Consider the following 22,658-nt stretch of genomic DNA (forward strand, 5'->3'; position numbering starts at 1 on the left):
GAGAGCCACTATCTAATAGAGCAGTGCAGGGTTGTCCATTAACCTTTAGCGGCACCAGGCTAGGCGGTCCAACTAAACCATCAGGAATATGCACACTCTCAGGCATGTCCGCTGTACTTTCCTTAACAGAACAGTTAACTTTATTAGCTGTGGCATCATTTGACGGCTGGTGGTTCTTGGACAGCTTCAAAGTCTCTTGATAACTTTAGCCTGGTTTTCTGGGCTTTGACACTTCCTGGCGAAATGCCCACTCTCACCACATCGATAGCAGAAGTGTTCCTCTGATACTTTGACTGATCGTTGTGGGGAGCTGGCTACTCCGTTGGAGGTAATCACCGCTGAAATGGCAGCTTGAGGTTCAGCTACTTTATTTGTGACTTTCTGTTGCAAACGCTTCATTTGTTTTTTCAAAGCTGCTATTTCCCTGTCCGAACTGCACTCACTGTACACTACCTTTGGGGGAATTTTCTCGCTGCTAACCGACGGGTCTGGTGCTGGCTTTGACACAACAGCAGCAACCAAGGCCTGTAGTTCTTTGATCTCAGACTTCAAGTTCTGAATTTCGGCCTGTTTCGCATCAGCATTCTGCCTTACAGTTCCACTTTGCAGGACAGGAGTAATCTTCTTTCGTGAAGCCTCATATTCCTCTTCTGTGCGAACCTCCTTCAACAGCTGAAGAAAGGATGGGGGCTTTGCTCTTCTCTCTCTCAGACGAAGGTTAACTAACATCAGATCAGAGGCTATTGCACCACCCAACAACTGGTCAAGTCTCACTTTATCTGCACATCCAAGGGGAAGACCATCTCTCTGCACCACCCTAGTTAACGACAGCTCTAGACGTCTAAGGAAGTCAGACAGCTTCTCACCTGGTTGTTGCTGCAGTAAACGAAATGCAAAATACAACTCTTCTCCTGACTCTGCTGTCCCAAAAGCATGCTCCAGTGCTTCTAAGCAATCTTCAGGGCTCACCTCAGGATCACTGGCTCGTATTGATTTTACAATGTCCAGCGCTGGGCCTCTAAGACTTTCCATCAATTTCTGCCTCTTCTCTTTGTGAGAGCAGTCACACTCTTCCACCATGAGCCGTGCTTGACCCAACCAGTGGTCGAACTGCTCTTCTCCAGCGGGGGTGGGTAACATCCCAGAGAAAGTTCGTAGACGGCGATAGCTTCCATGCTCACCTGAGGACTTTGACGTCTTGTCCAGTAAATCACTCACAGCTCGCAAAATGGCCTCTGTTGACTTAGCAGCAGCCCCATCTTCAGGGAACAATGTGTGAAGGCCTTCAAACTGTTTACCTGGAGCTGGTGGGGTTCTGTGGATATCAACTTGTGTGTTGGCAAGTGCATCTGCTATGATAACCGGCCACGGCTCTCCACCAGGGATAGGAAACATTTCAACAGGAACAATTTCACCTTTTACTACTTCCTTACATTCACACAGGACCAAGTATCGGTTTAGATGGCTGTTGAAAATTCGGCCTCTGACTCGCACACGTCCCAAGCACTTCACTGTTTGCATTGTCTCTTCTATTGCACTTGGGTCTACATCTTCACGAATGAGCACCATGACTGCATGAGCCTCATCTAATGCCTCTCCACGGCACCATCCCTTTAAGTCTGATACTAGCTCTTTCATACGTTCCATTTAAGCTTATAGTTAGCACTATTTAAAGTTTCAGAATGCTAATTTTCAAGGCCAAATAAATAATAAAAAAAGAAGAAACCCACACTAAATATCCCAGCGGTGCCTCCAATTTATGTAGCGCCTCTCTAGCGTATTTCACTATAATGAGAGGTAGCTAGCCTGAGTTCTTTAAATTTCGTTTTACCCAAATATGTGAGTTTCACTAATAAATGTATCTGTATTCAACCTGTGTGTGGGTGTACCTACTAACTCCTAGTATGCAATACTTTCCCCCTCTAAATCACTATTAAACAGTATTATTTACACCTTCAAAGAAAATGAAATGTCTTTTAAATACTTATAATAAAAACACTTTCAAAGTCAACCCAAGAAATTACTCTTTTCCCTTAATCAACCTAAAATATCAAAGAGACAATAACCACAACGGTTTTATAAAAAATTCACCAGATTTAGTTAGAAAAAGGTGTCAACGTAAACAGGTATTGAAAAACTCACTTTCCATATAACAAAGGCATTTAACTTCACATAAAACAAACAATAGGGCCCAAGAAAATAAAATAGCCGGCAAACTCTAATTTAAATTAGAAATACCCTTCAAATACTCCAATGCTGCAGGCCTGAATGTGGCTTGTGTACGTGGTAGCCTTAAACCAAATGGCTGCTTCACCACACGGGCCAAACTAAAAATGGTACCTTATTTACCGGAAGCCGATGCAACCTCACACGGATAGGATCCAAAGCATCCGCCAGGGGAAACTGGACGAAAAGAATTGAAAGGAAGATGGTTGATGAGAAAAGTCACATAGTCGACGATGCGGGCAAAGTCCACCACTCCGTAACACTATCCGGCTCCGTCAGGGTCTTTGCTCCTCGTCACTCTCACCGTTCCACACAGGCTTAACCACACAAGATCGCTGGCCGCTAGCTTGTTAGCAAAGTCCGTGCAAACGCTTAGCACTGATTTCAGTCTTCATGTGCGGAGTATGCCACTCGCACCGACAGAAATATCACCATTCCAGCAAATATAAGAGTCCTGGTTGAACACTCTCACTCAAAAAGGCACATTTTCTCTATTAATCTTTACCACGTTTTTCTTATCAGACCCAAAAAACCCTCGTCTCTCGATCCTTCTCCCCCTCTCCTTTGACCTCCACCGTGATTGGCTCATTGCAAAACTTTCAGAATAAAATAAATTCACAAAACACTTCTGTACTTCTCTTCCTATTCTTACAGGCATTAAAAAAGCATCTTCACCAATATCAACCAACACATATTTAACCTTTTAAATGTAAAACATGAACATAGCACAAAATTTATTTTTCTTATACAGCAAAATCATAACCTGTCAATGATTATTAAATTTTTCTTTTTTAACCTTAAACTATTTATTAAACTATGAACTGATTTATTCAAACTGGTATAACCTACTAATGATTAAAATTCAACCGGGTTACACTAAGAAAATATATGTATTTATATAAGGATACTTCTCAATAAATGATGAATATAAAAATATGATTTTACATCAAAGTGTGCAATATGGTCATTTGAATTTGAAAGAGAGTTAGCAAGCACTTTTTTTGCGATTGTTTGCTAATTTTATTAGTTAACGTTTTATGTTGTATTGTGACCCTCAAAAAATAACCTGCAGGGAATGTTACTTTTAGGTTAGGAAAAAAAAAACATACGGAGAATGTTCTGTGAACATTTCCCTATGGTTACCAACGAACCACGTCGGGAGCAGGTTTTATTCCACTAACCCGAGGTTTGTTACAATCTCCGCCCCTTTTAGAAGCGCGAGTGGAGTTGAAATTGCCTTCGCCGTTTGTTTATTCATTCGTTTTCCTTAACCGCGCAGAAGTTCAGAACACAGAAATTAAAACGTCATGTCCGTTTATTCATGAACCCGTAGATGAGGAAGCTGCATTCATTCAGAGAGAGTTAAATTTGCGTCGGGAGAGAATATATGGTGAAGCCCTGTTTGGATGTTTTATCATATGCGGAGGATTTCTTATTTGAGCGATACAGTTTTTCTTTACAGTCCATTACATAGATCCACAATCTGCTTCATCCTTACATCACAAACCTCACTCGTCGTGGCCGCACTCTTACATCTGAGCAGATTCTCTGTATGGCTTTACGTTTCTTTGCTAATGGAAGCTTTCTATATAACACCGGGGATGCAGAACACGTTAGCAAGGCAACTGTATGTAGAGCAGAAAGAAAAGTGTGCATCGCTCTCAAGCACTTTTTATACATTTGTGTTAAGATTCCTGTGAGAGCCATCAAAGACGAGTCTCATAGGATTGCAGGTGAATGGTGAACGTCTTTCTGAATTAGGCTGATCAAATAAATGTGGTCTTTCTGCCACCTCTGGAATTAGATAATAATTCAAATACCCTTTAGGATTTCCCATTGTGATTGGGTGCACATTTAAAAGGTCCCACTTGCCCCGTTCTACGCGGGCTTCGAACTGCCGTCAGTCTGAATGGGAGACGGCGCTTTAACGACGAGCCTAAAGACCGCAGTCCCTATAGCGTCTGTCGCTAGAGCGTCTCTGTTGGTCGGGGATTGAGGCTTACACACTGCACAATTCTTCACTAGCTGGCCTCCGTTACACAGCTGGAGCAGGGGCGAGCATGGCTAGTTTTCTGTCTTCTATAGCCACAGTGCTCGGTTCTCATGTCCTCATAACTTTCAATGCCAGTTTATTAAATATATCAAACATTTCCCAGTCAGGCATCCTACAAGCAAGAACATTTAAACTCACCGGACTGAATGATGTTTATATATTTCATTTTCAGCTGCTGCCATGTTCTTTTTCATTACAGAAGGATTGCACCTACATGACAAAAATCGTAGCTATATATATACATATATATACAGTGCCTCCTATTCTATTGGCGAGAAATAAACGGAGCGCTTTTTGTCACGTGCCGTTGCCATGGTGAATCGTGTTATCTTCGCTCAATTGATGATGTCTTTTTAAAGCCGCGGTGAACACGAGTAACCTCGAGTAAACTTACTCAGAGTGGATTGAACTCTTTGAAACCAGCTGTTCTGAAACAGAAAACTCAGAGTAGCGATTATCTGAGTAAATCAACTCAGAGTTCATATTTTAACTCAGTGTTGCTTGAACCTCCTTATTGAAACGGGTCCCTGGTGGTACTAGGTGACTTCAACATCCTTATTGGAAAACCACAGGCTGCTGACTTCGTCAACCTGACCGCATCATTTCTCCTCGAGCAGGTTTCCACATCAGCAACCCACAAGTCTGGAAACCATCTAGATCTGATCTTCACAAGGTACTGCTCCACTCATCACTCTCAGGTCACCCCGCTGCACAGACTCGGTTGCCATCTTCAAAAAACGCCTAAAAATGCATCTCTTCCGTCAACACGTCGCTGATTGATTTTTCCTAATTCTCTTCCCTTTCCTTCTTTATAAAAAAAGAATAATATAAAAACACTTTATAACCTCACTATTCTTAGCTTTTTATACTGTGCTAGGCTTTAATGGACTAGTTTGATGCACTTATGTATTTTGTTGCCTATGTTGTTATAATTGCTTCCAATGTTTCCTCATCTGTAAGTCGCTTTGGATAAAAGCGTCTGCTAAATGACTAAATGTAAATGTAGTTGTTTTTAATGTATTTTCAGATAATTGATCTGTTTTTCTACAGTTTAATAAAATTATTAACAGTAATATACTATAATTTAACGAATTATGACTAAAATATTCTCTGTATTTTTACAGTTTTTTTGTTTTGTTATTTGACGGAATCCATCTGGCAACTTTGCTGCCAGAGATTTACCGTTTTTTTACAGGTTTTTTTACAGTGTAGGCATGGCCTTTCAGGGCATGGTAAAACCCTAATGTTATATTGTTACTTAATTTTACAAAACAAGAAATGATGCGATGGCACAAGAATTCTTAGATGCTCTTAGATGCTCTTAGATCTCTTTAATCCAGATCGAACTCACATGAACATCTCAAATTCGCTCTGGTATCTACACTGATCAAGCGCCCTACTCTATATCCCTCTAGTGTTCAGTTCTTGTAATAACAGTTTATGTAGACACAACACCTAAATAAACTACATTTAAATTTTTAATGATCATTTATAAAAAATTATAAATATAGTTAATTTGCAGCATTTGGAGTTTGCTATAATGTGCTTAATCACTAGTCGAATATAAACAGACATCACACCCTGGAGAAAGTTATTCCTGGAGGGAACATTCAGAGGGGGAAACATTTAAAACACTTTCAATTCACTGATTTATGTAATTTTACATACATTTCTGTCATGAACAGGAAAATAATCAATAAAACATTTACAGTAATTGTCTGTAAAAGTACATCTTTTAAATCTGTAAAAATAATGTAATGTTCTGTAGAAAAAAAATGTAATCTGTAAAAATAGTATGAAATGCCTTTAAAAACATAATTTTGATGTAATTGTAAATTACAATACTGTCATTTTAATGGTAAAACTTTAAATTACAGCAAATATCTGTAAAACAACATTTTACTGTTTCACGAGTTCGCCCTCGCCGATAAACAGCTCCTTGTTGGGATAGATGGTAAAGCATGGGAATGCAGGTTATGCGTATTTGGCGTGTTGTACAGGGAGTGGGCTCCGAGCTCGCCGGATCTATCCGAACCCGGAGCACTCTACCCTGCTCAGAGCAAGTGCTCCGGGCTCGGAACCGGCTCGAGCCCAGAACACCCCCCCCCCGAGGGTCCTGCGGGACTTAGAGAAAATGAGAGGAGCTGGGGTGGAGGAGGGATGCTTATCTGGCAAGATGCAACAGGTAAGATTGTTTGTCTATTTATGATAGAGCTTGCAGGAGCTGATAGGGTAGATACGGTGTTTGCTGATGGTGAACCAGCCTAGATAATTAAGAAGAGATTACGTGCTCGGCTGATAGGTGATTGCTGCTGATGGAACATCGGGCTGATTTGTATGCTTAGGTTCCTCCCGAACTTTGTTTATAAAACATAATTTACTGAAAAACTTGGGAAATTCTGTAAAAAAATACAGAATATTACCTGTAAAATAACAGTAATTTTTTCAGTGTGATCACTAGTTCTTCTATTGGTATACAGTACGCTGCCTTTCCAAACTGCACTTGAGCGTACAATGATCCCAGACAATTTAATCCAGATATTCTAATCGTACACAACAGGTGCGTTCAAAGAACCAAATTATCCAGATCATGATTTGTGTGAGTTCAGATTCTACATGACAAATAACACATTAGACAGGTTTATTTTTAACGTTGCTTCGTCAATATCCTTGTTACTTTATTTAAAATAGATAATATTATACAATGTCATTTTCAGGGAACCCAGTTATTCAGTGCAGTGCAGAGTATTGCATTGGATAAAAGTGCTTGCCATATAAGATGAACAACTCCCAAGAGAAAATTGAATCTAAGTGTTTATGGTTTAAACAACTAGAACTTAAATTTTTAAGCTTGAACTGATTTATTTCTTTCATGCAGTCTCCTGTAAAACATGTATGATGATAAAGTACAGATTAAAGACAAACACAACTAGAAGAGTAAGTGTTATCTTGTGTTTCTTCAACTGTGAAATGTTTCTCTCCACTCTGAGTTCTCGTATGCTTCTTAAATATGCTCATAAATCTTTTCACACTGAAGTCATGCAAAAGACACTGATGACCCGCAAAAGGTTTCTCTCCAGTGAATCCTCATGTGTGTCTTAAGGCTTCCTGTAGCTGTAAAAGTCTTTCCACACTGTAGACATGCGTGAGGTTTCTCTCCAGTGTGAATTCTCATGTGTCTCTTAAGGCTTCCTGTAGCTGTAAAAGTCTTTCCACACTGTAGACATGCGTGAGGTTTCTCTCCAGTGTGAATTCTCATGTGTGTCTGAAGGTTTCCTGTTTTTGTAAAAGTCTTTCCACACTGTAGACATGCGTGAGGTTTCTCTCCAGTGAATTCTCATGTGTGTCTTAAGGCTTCCTGTAGCTGTAAAAGTATTTCCACACTGTAGACATGCGTGAGGTTTCTCTCCAGTGTGAATTCTCATGTGTCTTAAGGTTTCCTGTTTTTGTAAAAGTCTTTCCACACTGTAGACATGCGTGAGGTTTCTCTCCAGTGTGAATCCTCATGTGTCTCTTAAGGCTTCCTGTAGCTGTAAAAGTCTTTCCACACTGTAGACATGCGTGAGGTTTCTCTCCAGTGTGAATCCTCATGTGTCTCTTAAGGCTTCCTGTAGCTGTAAAAGTCTTTCCACACTGTAGACATGCGTGAGGTTTTTCTCCAGTGTGAATTCTCATATGTGTCTTAAGGTGAACTGTTTGTGTAAAACTCTTTCCACACTGTAGACATGTGTGAGGTTTCTCTCCAGTGTGAATTCTCATGTGTGTCTTAAGGCTTCCTGTTTGTGTAAAACTCTTTCCACACTGTAGACATGCGTGAGGTTTCTCTCTGGTGTGAATTCTCATGTGCTGTTTTTCACTCTTTTTGTCTCCTGTTCTCAGAGCTTCTTCCAGTGAAACTTTCTGGAATCTTTGTGCACGTTGATGTTTCTGATCAGCATCTTTTACTTCATCTTGACTGTCCTTATTCTCTTCCATCATATCTGAAGTGAACAAAACTATCTGTTAAACACAGTTTTACAATTGTACAAAACAACATCACAAGACAAGATCACAGTTTCATTTTCAGGGAACACAGTCATTCAGTGCACTGAGTATTGCTTTGGATAAAAGTGTTTGCCATATAAGATGAACACATCCTAAGACAATATTTTAACTTTACTGTTTAAATTACAACATAAAATGAGCTTATACTGAACATTATTGACATTTGTATTTGATTGACAAAATGTATTCATTGTGCAATCCAGAGAGTAAATGTATGTTTATTATAATCATTTTTGTTACTGAATTATGTGTTTTATAATTAAAATCATTACTGCCATGATATCTCAGTGGTTTGGATTGAATGAATCAAGTATAAGTCAAGAATCAATGCAAAACATTTTCAGGTACAAAATAAAAGTCATCAGATGTGAAATAACACTACATAGTCTTCACTGTATAAATTGAATATAGATCAATCCTTATTAGAGTCACACCAGTCAATAGCATTGAGTGACGATTTTCTTTGTCTTTTGTTGTTTTATTAACAATAATAACAGACTGTGATTTATAAAGCTGCTGTCACTTTAAGTTCAGTACAGCAGAAACGATGCCCCCAAAAATATAGTCGAGTAAAAGAAAGAATAACAACTAAAAACCAACAGACTGTGTCTCATGTAGTCGAGTAAAAGAACAAATGCATGTTTTCTTTTCAATAAGACGATAAAAAACCAACAGACTGATGAAAATGTGAAAAAAGGGTCAAAATGCTGTGCTCTACAAACTCAAAGCAGAACGATGGTCACCTTATAGCCAAACATGTGATTCTATTGAACCTTTACCAGATCACAACCAGATCAAGTTATGATCATTTGATGCAGTTTAGTGATTCACTTTCAGTTCTAATCTTCTGCATTTGTGGTTTATCAAATAAATGAAAGCTTAATAATTCCTCCACTGTCAGAAATAAAGATTTAAAAACAGAAACCAACCTCTGTGTTCTTTAGTCCTCTGAGTTTCTGTTGTGTGTAGTTCTGGATCTCTCGTGTTCTCAAGCTTCTCTTCCACAAACTCCAACAACTGTGTGAAGATTTCAGTTCTTACACCTGAAGTGATTCTTCTGCTTGTTGCTTTCTGGTATTTATTGGTGGTTTGATGTAGGAGGAGCTTTACTGAAGGTGTCAATCACTGTTGGTGTGAACTGGAGATGTTAGAGAGACATTGTCAATAACTCAACTCAGCTTCACTTATATAACATCACTAAAAACAACAATTGTTGACCAAGATGCTGTCCACTATATCAAATACCAACATTTATCTCCATGTGTGACATAAATGACAAAAACATCTCGGCCACATCACAAATCAACTACAGAAACCCAAGCAAAGTGAGAGCAGTTGTCATAAAAACATCTAACAATGTTCAATTTCTTTGAAGTTTCCCACTCTGGTGTTATGCTGCTCCCTCTTGAGACATTGGCCATATGTACTGAAGCATATATGACGATAAAACACAATTAAAATATCACAGATTGTAGCTGTTTGATTATCGATACACTATCATGAAAAATACTGCGCTGTAGTCTATTGACCGGTTACAACAAGACCCTCAGGTTATAAAACTGTCTGGTGTTTTAAATCACAGAAGTTTTGAGCTTTTAAAATCGATATCAAATTCTGCCCATTTAAAACACAAACATCTGTTTTGTGAGGACATTTCCATGAGAGTTTAAGATATCAGCATAATGAAGGAGGTGAAAATGGGAACTATGGGTGTAGAATAATGACAGCTGTTAACACTGATGTGTCTGTTATACTGAAACAAAAAGAAAACGTTCATGATCATCAGCAGAAGACCGGCAGCTCTATTAACACCAATGGATGTGTTTTCACTGTTAGGCTAATGTCACTAATGAAACAAACCTTTCAGGACAAACATACAAATCAGGATTTTAAGTCTCAGTATATATGAACTAAACATATGTTTATCATTGTTATATCTTCCTCACTGTGCTCCTGTGTTTTGTGTTCATCTCTTGTGCTAAGACTGACTCAACTCTGAATACATCAGACCAAATCCCTCTGAATTCATCTGATCCGACAGAAAAGGTGCATCATGTCAAGACCATATTATATATTATACTGAAGGAAACTAGGCTTTATATTTAACTGTATTATTAAGGCTCGTTACGTTATAATGTTGATTCTAGTTTGTAATAATGACACTTTTCCGCATGTTCACAAGACCGTCAAGAATCCTTGAAATGAAACTTAACGAGAGAATCCGCCGGTCGTTCATTCTCTCTGAACGGATTTGAAACGATACAGCGGCGTCTTATAATAAATTCGTTCCCTGAACTTCTCCGCGATTAGTTGAGTTTTAAACGTCTGAAATGTCACATTGTTCGTCAACAGACTCATTGAAAGCGGTCACAGCAAACAGCGCATACAGGCGCGCAGACAGCACTATAGTGACGGGGAGACAAGACCCCTCAGACTCATAGTGACCCGATCTGCCCCTCACTGTCCCAACGAAAGACGACAAACATCAAACATCTGTAAAACTGAGGATTCATGAGGATGTCCGCTATGTACATTAGCCTGAGTAGTGACGGACAGGCCCGCAGCTGCTTCAGTATTTTCCCGTCACTGCTTCACAATCGTGTCGGTCATCGACGTTCAGTCTCTGTGTGCTGCTGCCGCTGCGACTCCTGGCCCCGCCCCCGGGGTCCTACGAGGACCTGTTAGCTGCCTCAACTGTGCCTGTAGTAGCGGTAACCATAGTGATCAAATACCGTCGTCTGTGACTGAACTGGTGATATTTGTCGACTGATGATATTACAATAACTTTTCTTGAGGTTTTTCACCAAACAGTTTTTCTGTGCAGCATACGAATGATTTATGAAAATGATTTAATGACACAATGTTACAATCAGTACCTGTTTATAAGTATTTTTATGTAAATAATCATTATAGCATGTTTAAGAATACTTTTCAACCTTTTACAGCAACATAAAATCCAATGATGTCTGTAAGACCTAGAGGCCTAAAGTTGAATAAAGCTCAGAGGATGAGGCACAGAAAACCTCTGATCAGTGTATCTTATCTTTTTAAACATGAGGTAATGATGCGCCGACCACGATTATAAACGTAGCTGTTGCCTAGGATCTACTGGTGGCGAGGCAGAATAATTGGGTATTAAAATAAGAGATAACAGGAACTTATCTGATTGGTACAACAGAAACCCCCCTTGCATTAGTTTCACTATAACTATGGGCTGGAAAACACTGTCATTTCAGATGCTTTGGGAAGATCTTAACTTTCTTTGATTCGAACAAATAAAGTTATCTCTTTGACACCTGGACCTTCTTTGTCTGAGCGATTCTTTGAAACCACAAGATCAACTTTCCATGACAAGTGTAAGTTGTTTGTACTACTGTCATGGTTTTTGGAATGGCTTGTAATTTGGTGAAGTGTTTTTGTTCCACTTAAAATAAAATTCAATAGCCTAACGTCACATTTGTCACTTATCTGTTATTAGCCTAACAGTGAAAACACATCCATTGGTGTTAATAGAGCTGCCGGTCTTCTGCTGATGATCATGAACGTTTTCTTTTTGTTTCAGTATAACAGACACATCAGTGTTAACAGCTGTCATTATTCTACACCCATAGTTCCCATTTTCACCTCCTTCATTATGCTGATATCTTAAACTCTCATGGAAATGTCCTCACAAAACAGATGTTTGTGTTTTAAATAGGCAGAATTTGATATGGATTTTAAAAGCTCAAAACTTCTGTGATTTAAAACACCAGACAGTTTTATATCCTGAGGGTCTTGTTGTACTACAGCGCAATATATTTTCATGATAGTGTATCGATAGTCCAACCACTACAATCTGTGATATTTTAATTGTGTTTTATCGTCATATATGCTACAGTACATATGGCCAATGTCTCAAGAGGGAGCAGCATGACACCAGAGTGGGAAACTTTAATGGTGTGTACTGGTATGTGAGTGTTGGGATGATAAAAACACATCAGCAAGTTGAATTTTCAGCTCTATTTTTGACATTTTTATTTGTAAAAATATATTGTCGCTAACACGTGTAAAATTGTGTTTTTCCATCTTAAAAATATATCTAAACTTCGTCATGTGCTTTCACCATCAGATGCAGAGAAGCTTATTCATGCCTTTATGACATCAAGACTAGATTACTGTAATGCACTATTAGGTGGTTGCCCTGCAGGCCTATTACAAAAACTCCAACTGGTCCAAAATGCGGCAGCTCGAGTTCTTACACGTACAAGAAAGTATGAGCATATTAGCCCGGTTCTGTCAACCTTGCACTGGTTACCTTTAAAGCATCACATTAACTTTAAATTCTGCTTATTGCCTATAAAGCCCTTCATTGTCCTCACTATTTGAGTGAACTTCTCTTGTATTTCAGTCCTTCACGTCCACTATGCTCTCAGGCGTCCGGTCAGTTGGTAATACCTAGAATTTCAAAATCAAGTGCAGGTTTGGAACAGTCTTCCCCGCACAGTCCGGGAGTCAGACACACTCTGTCAGTTTAAATCTAGACTAAAGTGGCAACTTTATAATCTTGCATACACTACAGTATTATAATATAAATATATTCTGAAAGGTTTAGGAAAACACTGTAATTTCAGATGCTTTGGGAAGATCTCAACTTTCTTTGATTCGAACAAATAAAGTTATCTCTTTGACACATGGACCTTCTTTATCTGAGCGATTCTTTGAAACTACAAGATCAACTTTCCATGACAAGTGTAAGTTGTTTGTACTACTGTCATGGTTTTTGGAAATGGCTTGCAATTTGGTTAAGTGTTTTTGTTCCACTTAAAATAAAATTCAATAGCCTAACGTCACATTTGTCACTTATCTGTTATTAGCCTAACAGTGAAAACACATCCTAGTTAGATCAACCGCAACCAGGAACACTTCCAATAACAACTGATGCATTTGTTGCATCAAAGAGTGCAGAACAGAACTCTACTCTCAACCAGTCTTGTCTCATTGTTAGATGTTTTTATGACAACTGCTCTCACTTTGCTTGGGTTTCTGTAGTTGATTTGTGATGTGGCCGAGATGTTTTTGTCATTTATGTCACACATGGAGATAAATGTTGGTATTTGATGTAGTGGACAGCATCTTGGTCAACAATTGTTGTTTTTAGTGATGTTATATAAGTGAAGCTGAGTTGAGTTATTGACAATGTCTCTCTAACATCTCCAGTTCACACCAACAGTGATTGACACCTTCAGTAAAGCTCCTCCTACATCAAACCACCAATAAATACCAGAAAGCAACAAGCAGAAGAATCACTTCAGGTGTAAGAACTGAAATCTTCACACAGTTGTTGGAGTTTGTGGAAGAGAAGCTTGAGAACACGAGAGATCCAGAACTACACACAACAGAAACTCAGAGGACTAAAGAACACAGAGGTTGGTTTCTGTTTTTAAATCTTTATTTCTGACAGTGGAGGAATTATTAAGCTTTCATTTATTTGATAAACCACAAATGCAGAAGATTAGAACTGAAAGTGAATCACTAAACTGCATCAAATGATCATAACTTGATCTTGTTGTGATCTGGTAAAGGTTCAATAGAATCACATGTTTGGCTATAAGGTGACCATCGTTCTGCTTTGAGTTTGTAGAGCACAGCGTTTTGACCCTTTTTTCACATTTTCATCAGTCTGTTGGTTTTTTATCGTCTTATTGAAAAGAAAACATGCATTTGTTCTTTTACTCGACTACATGAGACACAGTCTGTTGGTTTTTAGTTGTTATTCTTTCTTTTACTCGACTATATTTTTGGGGGCATCGTTTCTGCTGTACTGAACTTAAAGTGACAGCAGCTTTATAAATCACAGTCTGTTATTATTGTTAATAAAACAACAAAAGACAAAGAAAATCGTCACTCAATGCTCTTGACTGGTGTGACTCTAATAAGGATTGATCTATATTCAATTTATACAGTGAAGACTATGTAGTGTTATTTCACATCTGATGACTTTTATTTTGTACCTGAAAATGTTTTGCATTGATTCTTGATTTATACTTGATTCATTCAATCCAAACCACTGAGATATCATGGCAGTAATTAATAAACATACATTTGCTCTCTGGTTTACACAATGAATAATTTACAGTTTTGTTTCTTTTTCTGCTGGAAATGTAATTTCTGTACATTCTGAGTGATTTTTATGTTGTAATTTAAACAGAATAAAGTTAAAATATTCTCTTAGGATGTGTTCATCTTATATGGCAAACACTTTTATCCAAAGCAATACTCAGTGCACTGAATGACTGTGTTCGCTGAAAATGAAACTATGATCTTGTCTTGTGATGTTGTTTTGTACAATTGTAAAACTGTGTTTAACGGATAGTTTTGTTCACTTCAGATATGATGGAAGAGAATAAGGACAGTCAAGATGAAGTAAAAGATGCTGATCAGAAACATCAACGTGCACAAAGATTCCAGAAAGTTTCACTGGAAGAAGCTCTGAGAACAGGAGACAAAAAGAGTGAAAAACAGCACCTGAGAATTCACACCAGAGAGAAACCTCACGCATGTCTACAGTGTGGAAAGACTTTTACAGCAACAGGAAACCTTAAGATTCACATGAGAATTCACACTGGAGAGAAACCTCATGCATGTCTACAGTGTGGAAAGACTTTTACAGCAACAGGAACCCTTAAGACACACATGAGAATTCACACCAGTGAGAAACCTCACACATGTCTACAGTGTGGAAAGACTTTTACAGATCCGAGTAGCCTTAAGAGACACATGAGAATTCACACTGGAGAGAAACCACATGTATGTCTACAGTGTGGAAGGAGTTTTACACATTTGAGTCACCTTAAGACACACATGAGAATTCACACTGGAGAGAAACCTCATGCATGTCTACAGTGTGGAAAGAGTTTTACAGCAACAGGAAACCTTCAGACACACATGAGAATTCACACTGGAGAGAAACCACATGTATGTCTACAGTGTGGAAGGAGTTTTACACATTTGAGTCACCTTAAGACACACATGAGAATTCACACCAGAGAGAAACCTCACACATGTCTACAGTGTGGAAAGACTTTTACAGCAACAGGAAACCTTAAGATTCACATGAGAATTCACACTGGAGAGAAACCTCACGCATGTCTACAGTGTGGAAAGACTTTTACAGATCCGAGTAGCCTTAAGAGACACATGAGAATTCACACTGGAGAGAAACCACATGTATGTCTACAGTGTGGAAGGAGTTTTACACATTTGAGTCACCTTAAGACACACATGAGAATTCACACTGGAGAGAAACCTCATGCATGTCTACAGTGTGGAAAGAGTTTTACACAAACAGGAAACCTTAAGATTCACATGAGAATTCACACTGGAGAGAAACCTCACGCATGTCTACAGTGTGAAAAGAGTTTTACAGCAACAGGAAACCTTAAGCTTCACATGAGAATTCACACTGGAGAGAAACCTCACGCATGTCTACAGTGTGGAAAGAGTTTTACAGATACGAGTAGCCTTAAGAGACACATGAGAATTCACACTGGAGAGAAACCTCACGCATGTCTACAGTGTGGAAAGAGTTTTACACAAACAGGAAGCCTTAAGAAACACATGAGAGTTCACACTGGAGAGAAACCTCACGCATGTCTACAGTGTGGAAACAGTTTTACAGCTGCGAGTAGCCTTCAGAGACACATGAGAATTCATACTGGAGAGAAACCTCACGCATGTCTACAGCGTGGAAGGAGTTTTACACAAACAGGAAGCCTTAAGACACACATGAGAATTCACACTGGAGAGAAACCTCACGCATGTCTACAGTGTGGAAGGAGTTTTACACATAAGAGTCACCTTAAGATACACATGAGAATTCACACTGGAGAGAAACCTCATGTATGTCTACAGTGTGGAAGGAGTTTTACACAAACAGGAAACCTTCAGACACACATGAGAATTCACACTGGAGAGAAACCTCACGCATGTCTACAGTGTGGAAAGAGTTTTACACAAACAGGAAGCCTTAACGCACACATGAGAATTCACACTAGAGAGAAACCTCACGCATGTCTACAGTGTGGAAACAGTTTTACAGCTGCGAGTAGCCTTCAGAGACACATGAGGATTCACTGGTGAGAAACCTTTAGTGTGTCATCAGTGTCTTTTGCATGACTTCAGTGTGGAAGGGCTTATGAGTAACCTCAGGATTCCAGGGCTGGACTGGTTATCTGGCACACCGGGCATCATGGAAGGGGCTTCTGTCAGGTGGCTCCCATCTAATTGTTGAGAGTGTATGCGCATTATGTGCTATGGAAGGCTGAAGATAGACATATAGACTCGTTGTGAGAATCCAGAATTCTCTGTGTCCCAGCTGTTTCAACATGTAAGGACAGATATATGTTTTGTCTGAGGGATCTCCATTATGAAGGCGTGCTCAGTACACGTTGACCTAACAAATGTCAGATTTATTGTGTTATCAAGATTTATTGTGTGAGATGTGCAGATATAAGTGATATGTTTGTCACTTCCTCACTTATGCATATATATACACTGAACCCATCTTTAGTAAACTTTGACTTTGAGTGAAATACACTTCTGTGTCATTCTTGGTCCCCGGTTCCTCTGATTGCTCCGTCTACTAGACCCTTCAATTCATGAAAGCTGTATACCTAGACAAAGAAATAATCTTACACTCGTTCAGCGCTGTGTTTGGATCCATCAAATCATTCAGAGGCGCAGTCCTTCGTTGTTGTTTTGGTCTGCCTCCGCTCGCTATGTCATAATCACATCACTATTACAGTAGATCAAGCTCCTGGTGGGTAAACGCAGCGAAAATTTTCTACTTGCTTGAATCACGCAAACTATGAGAAGCCAAACAAGCCAATAGTGGGACGAGACAGCAGGGTATTACAGAGCTCCCTTCAATAACTTCCAATGTCGTAGTCTTGAGGAGAACGTCATCCTCCTGGTAATTATATCAGACAGTTTACATGTTCAGGTAATTTATTTTATTATTGTACGTTTTGTGTCATGAGGTATAGACAGAACCCAAGCAGCAGAGTTAAATAACAAAACTTTATTTAAACAAAGACCCTCGATGGGGAAAACATTAACTAAAACAAGACACGAATGTAAACTAAAACGTCCCACAAGGGGGACAAAACAACAGGGTAATAATAATAAATAAACTAGAAGTCCACACACTTAGAACAGGAACAAGATAATCCACGAACAGGTACAATCCAACAAGGTGACTTTAACAGGGATGACGATAACATAATGACAATGAACCGACAAGGGACAGAGGGAAACTGGGGCTAGATAAAAGGAAACACTAACAAGGACTGATGACACAGGGAGATCGGCCACAGGTGACAAGGATGAAACACTAAGGGAAAGCTAACAGGAGGATTGCACGAGACAGGTGAGGGGACTGAAACACTAAGGGAAAGATGGACCAGGGCTGGAGACAAGACTAACACTAATGGACTGCTAACAGGGAAACAAGGGGGCGGGGCTAAAGGACGTGACACCGGAGAGAGAGCATGGCTTCTTAAACCAAAACAATGCTCTTTCTCCACACAAAACACATGGGACTGACATGATCATGACAGAGCACCCGCCTTAAAGAACTCCTCCAGGAGTTCTTCAAGATCACACTAAACATGACAAGACTGACAGACAGGAGGACAGACACCATAAACACAGAACAGAACACACTAGGGCAGGGCTGACATGACTAGAAAGGGATTGGACAATAAAATAAACATCAATGGGAAGGGGGAGGCGGAATTGGTGGGAAAAACTTGGGAACATAACTGGGTGGGAACTTAGGAGGGACAGGACCCTGCTTCCTAGAGCTGGGCGGAGGGGTGGGGTAGGAAGGTCTGGGCATGGAAGGGATACCTCTCTTGGAGTGGGAGGAACTAGAAGGGGTAGGGCATGGCAGGACGGCCGTAGTAGGGAACCGCTGGGGCAAGGCTGACTGGGTTGTAGGTTGGAGGGCCTGCTGAGACGCCGGCTGGAGGGCCGGCTGGGAAGGACTGGGTGCAGGACGCACCCCCGGACTTGACGGGACCACCGGACTTGACGGGACCACGGGCTGCTGGGCAGGACAGGACGGTGCACCTCTCCTCCGCTTCTTCCTCTTTGACCGGCTCACAGGCTGTGTGGCCGGCTGCAGAGCAGCTTTGGGGGACCCGACTATCTCCGTGCTGGAAGAGTCGGACGGGGAGTCCCACGACTCCCTCCGTCCACGCCTACCACGGAGGCTAGCTGGTGGTGGAGCAGAGGCTGGTGGCGTGGCGATTGTCAACACCCCGAGCTTCAGGGCAAGACCCTCAGGGATGGGGCCCAAAGGAGTGCAAAACATGGAGCTGTTGAGACCTTGGGCTCCGGTCGGCTCATGACAAACCTGAGCACACCCTCGAAGTCCAGCGGTCTCAGCCTCCTCGTCTCCGCTGGAGATAGGGGAACCCTGAGGCCGTGGATGAATGCTGCGGTCACCTCCTCCTCTCCGAGGACCACCTCTCCTGCAGCTTCCAGAAACCTATCAAGGTAGTCCGCCAGGTCTGAGTTATCCTGGCGAACGCTGTAGAGGGGACGAGGCTGGCTAGACCTTGCAGCAAACACTGCTGCCTGCTGGGTTCTTCTTGGTCGGTTCATTCTGTCATGAGGTATAGACAGAACCCAAGCGCAGGCAGCAGAGTTAAATAACAAAACTTTATTTAAACAAAGACCCTCGATGGGGAAAACATTAACTAAAACAAGACACGAATGTAAACTAAAACTTCCCACAAGGGGGACAAAACAACAGGGTAATAAGAATAATAAATAAACTAGAAGTCCACAAACTTAGAACAGGAACAAGATAATCCACGAACAGGTACAATCCAACAAGGTGACTTCAACAGGGATGACGATAACATATAATGACAATGAACCGACAAGGGACAGAGGGAAACTGGGGCTAGATAAAAGGAAACACTAACAAGGACTGATGACACAGGGAGAGTGGCCACAGGTGACAAGGATGAAACACTAAGGGAAAGCTAACAGGAGGATTGCACGAGGCTGGTGAGGGGACTGAAACACTGAGGGAAAGATGGACCAGGGCTGGAGACAAGACTAACACTAATGGACTGCTAACAGGGAAACAAGGGGGCGGGGCTAAAGGACATGACACAGGAGAGAGAGCATGGCTTCTCAAACCAAAACAATGCTCTTTCTCCACACAAAATACATGGGACTTGCATGATCCTGCCACAAGACTCGAAAACCAAGATCATGACAGTTTTGCCCCTAGCCATTTTACCTCAACTATTTACGTTAATAATAGCAGAGGTTTATGGGTAAAATGTAAATGAGTTGCGCCCAATGAACTTGTATGTTTTAATTGTATCATCATACATGTTTTACAGGAGACTGCATGGAAGAAATAAATCAGTTCAACCTTTAAAACTTGTTTTGTTCTGTATTTAAGTTCTAGTTGTTTAAACCATAAACACACCAAATACGATACCTGCAGAACGCAGTGTGAATAAAGAGCTAAATATATTTTCCTAAATACTGTTCATAATCATCAAATGTCAAAGTCTGGAAATACAGCCATTAAGCTCTCACACAATCGTTTCTCTAAATGTCCTCGATATCGGTTCTTACGAAGTTCATAACAAAACCAGAATGAAGAAACATTCGTCTTTTACAATTATGTCTTCAAATATGATCTCAGGTGAAGGACACAACTAATGAATGATGTGATTTTAATGAGGTTTTAATGATCAGTCTAATGCGGTAAACAGTAGCGGCTCCAGACAATTTTGATTGGGGGGTCAATGGTGGGTCCTGGTCATTTAAAGGGGGGTCTCATGAAAACCAACAGAAAATACCGTGGACACGGGTAATAACTGCATATTAATGCTACTAAACAAATAAAACAACACAGCATATCAACTACTTTGTTTTTAATTAATTAATCAATTGTAGTTTGCAAACAATATGCTCGAACTTTAATTGCCATATCCACACCCAGTGCCGCTGCTAGTCATATTGGTGCCCTAAGCATAATTCCATTATGATGCCTCCCCCACCCTGAAATTTGCCAGTTTAACTTTTTATTACCAAACATATAACTCAATACCAATAACACAATAGCAGCATCGCAGTATAAAACCTAGGAACACTAAATAGAGAAAGTAAAATCTTCACAGCTTTGCTGACTTTGTAAACATATGTAGAATAGCCAACACACATTACACATTTGAAAGTGCAAACTTTTCTTCAGTAAACAGAATTAGTAGCAGCACATCCACATTTCCTGAATTTAAGTTAATTAAACATGGACATACCTGCATGTGATGCACGGGCATCATCTCGCAGTTTCTTCTTCTTTCTTTTCTCTGATCCTGACTCCTAATGTCTTTTCGGGGCCATTTCCAAATAAGTTGCCTAGACTACCGTCTGTCAAACTGCGTCAGGCTGCCGCGCTGAGGCAGTACATGGGCGGGTGGTGGTGATATGGGATTGTTCGGCCGTGTTTTTTTTACATATACATGGCTAAAATGTGCCTGCCTAATCATTTTTCTATAGCCTAATGAAATAATATTAGATTTGAAAAAATGTTTTTCATTATGCTATTTTGGTGTCGCCTCAGCACTTGGTGCCTTACGCACAGCGCGTGGTAGCGGCGGCGCTGGCCACACCCATGACAGAAAACATATTTACAATCCAAAAGAACGACGCGTGTATGATTTAAATTGAGGCTGTCTTGGTTTCTCGGCTGGGCCATGGATTAAATCCCCAGTTAAATCCTCTCCGCCGTCAGGATTCCCACCATCTGTGCCCGCTGTAGCGCTCGATGAGGCGCCATTTCTTTCCATCTGCTCACCTGTCTCCTCCGCCCTTTTTTAGGTATAACAAAACGATCCATTTTTAGCTTCAAGAAAAGTTCGTAGCAGCTCTTGCGGTCGCGCGACAGCGCCTTGAACGCAATGACGCAAGACGCAGCGGCAGCAACGTTCATGGGGCGTCGCATTGATTCTGATGTTTATTTTTTTTTATATGTCGATTAAATTATTAATTATTATTGTTCTGCGTAGTTTGAAGAGAACGATTTTTAAATCTTTATCCCGGATATATATTTTAATATATATCAAATATTTTTTAATCAGGAAGGGGTGGGGGGTCTAATGGGGGGTCAAGGCGTTTTTTGGAAGGGTCTTGAGACCCCCCAAGACCCCCCCTGGCGCCGCCACTGGCGGTAAATGCTGCAGAGAACATCTTCAGCTTTACTATAATTATAATGACTATTGATGGAAATCTCAGTGAATCTCATTTGTGATTTCGTTACGGAGATAAAGGATGGGATCGTGGGGTCTTACATCACTTTTTGTTCTTTTTCTATGGCATCTGACGGTTGGACCCGCAAACAGTATACGTCCATAATGGTGCGTGACGTCAGGTTAACAAGCGGATTGGATGCCAGGCTCATTAGTATATGAATAAGCATTCATGAAATGCTTTGCATTGACTATTTATGGGTAAAAATGGGCGTGTACAGGGTGGGATATGAGGCTGGTTCACATATGCACACTTGCAGGGATCTGTGTTTATAAGGGAAAATTGTGTGCAGGTGCAAAGTGTTCTAAACCTAGATTTTTTGAGTACACCCTTTTAAGCATTCTGGCGTACGTTCACGTTTAGGAAGGTTTCTACGCACACTTTTATAAATGAAGCCCCAGATCAGACGCTGAAACTTCAGAGTTTGTGAAAGGAGTATGATGGGAGGAAGACAAAACTCATCAGTAAAACTTAGTTTATTGTATCAAGCTCAGACAATCACCTTTAATGATGAGCTGTAGCTCATGAAAAAACAAAGGAAGAACAAGCTCAGATAATCCGTTTGGCTGATATTATAGGCTAGTCACTAAGGCATATTGAATTTAAATGTTGCTTTTTCTTTTGCTCGCATGTTGATTGATCACTATGTGATCACTTATGACAGGAATTGATGTTCCTGATATTTGATTAGGCTATATATAGTATTAGGCCATAAATCCATACCTTTTAATTCCATTGCTTTTTAACTATATTTTAACTCTTTAGCTTTTAGTATTAACAATGTATAACATTTACATTTTTACATTCTTATTTATATCTATTTATTTTACCCCACAACAGATCAATTTACATTTATTCATTTGGCAGAAGCTTTTATCCAAAGCGACTTACAAGTAGTTTTATACAGTGGCACATTACTGCAGAGCAATCAGGGGTAAGGTGTCTTGCTCAAGGGCCCTTCAGTCATGACCTGCTGACACTGAGATTTGAACCGGCAACCTTCTGATCACAAGCC

General features: G+C 40.2%; 1 long non-coding RNA gene across 1 annotated transcript in view; it reads right to left on the reverse strand.

The window, feature by feature from the left end:
• LOC306894146 overlaps positions 1 to 10,971 on the reverse strand; it is a 171,683-nt gene extending 160,712 nt beyond the window's left edge. The window contains exons 1-3 of the long non-coding RNA XR_013786661.1: positions 10,856 to 10,971; positions 9,253 to 9,461; positions 7,996 to 8,259 (exon numbers count right to left, since the gene is read on the reverse strand). This is a non-coding gene — a long non-coding RNA (uncharacterized lncRNA). The remainder of the gene's footprint in view (positions 1 to 7,995; positions 8,260 to 9,252; positions 9,462 to 10,855) is intronic.
• Positions 10,972 to 22,658: the final 11,687 nt, after the last annotated feature.

This window comes from Barbatula barbatula (assembly GCF_947034865.1).
Source record: "Barbatula barbatula genome assembly, chromosome: 5".
In the NCBI taxonomy this organism is placed as follows: domain Eukaryota; kingdom Metazoa; phylum Chordata; class Actinopteri; order Cypriniformes; family Nemacheilidae; genus Barbatula; species Barbatula barbatula.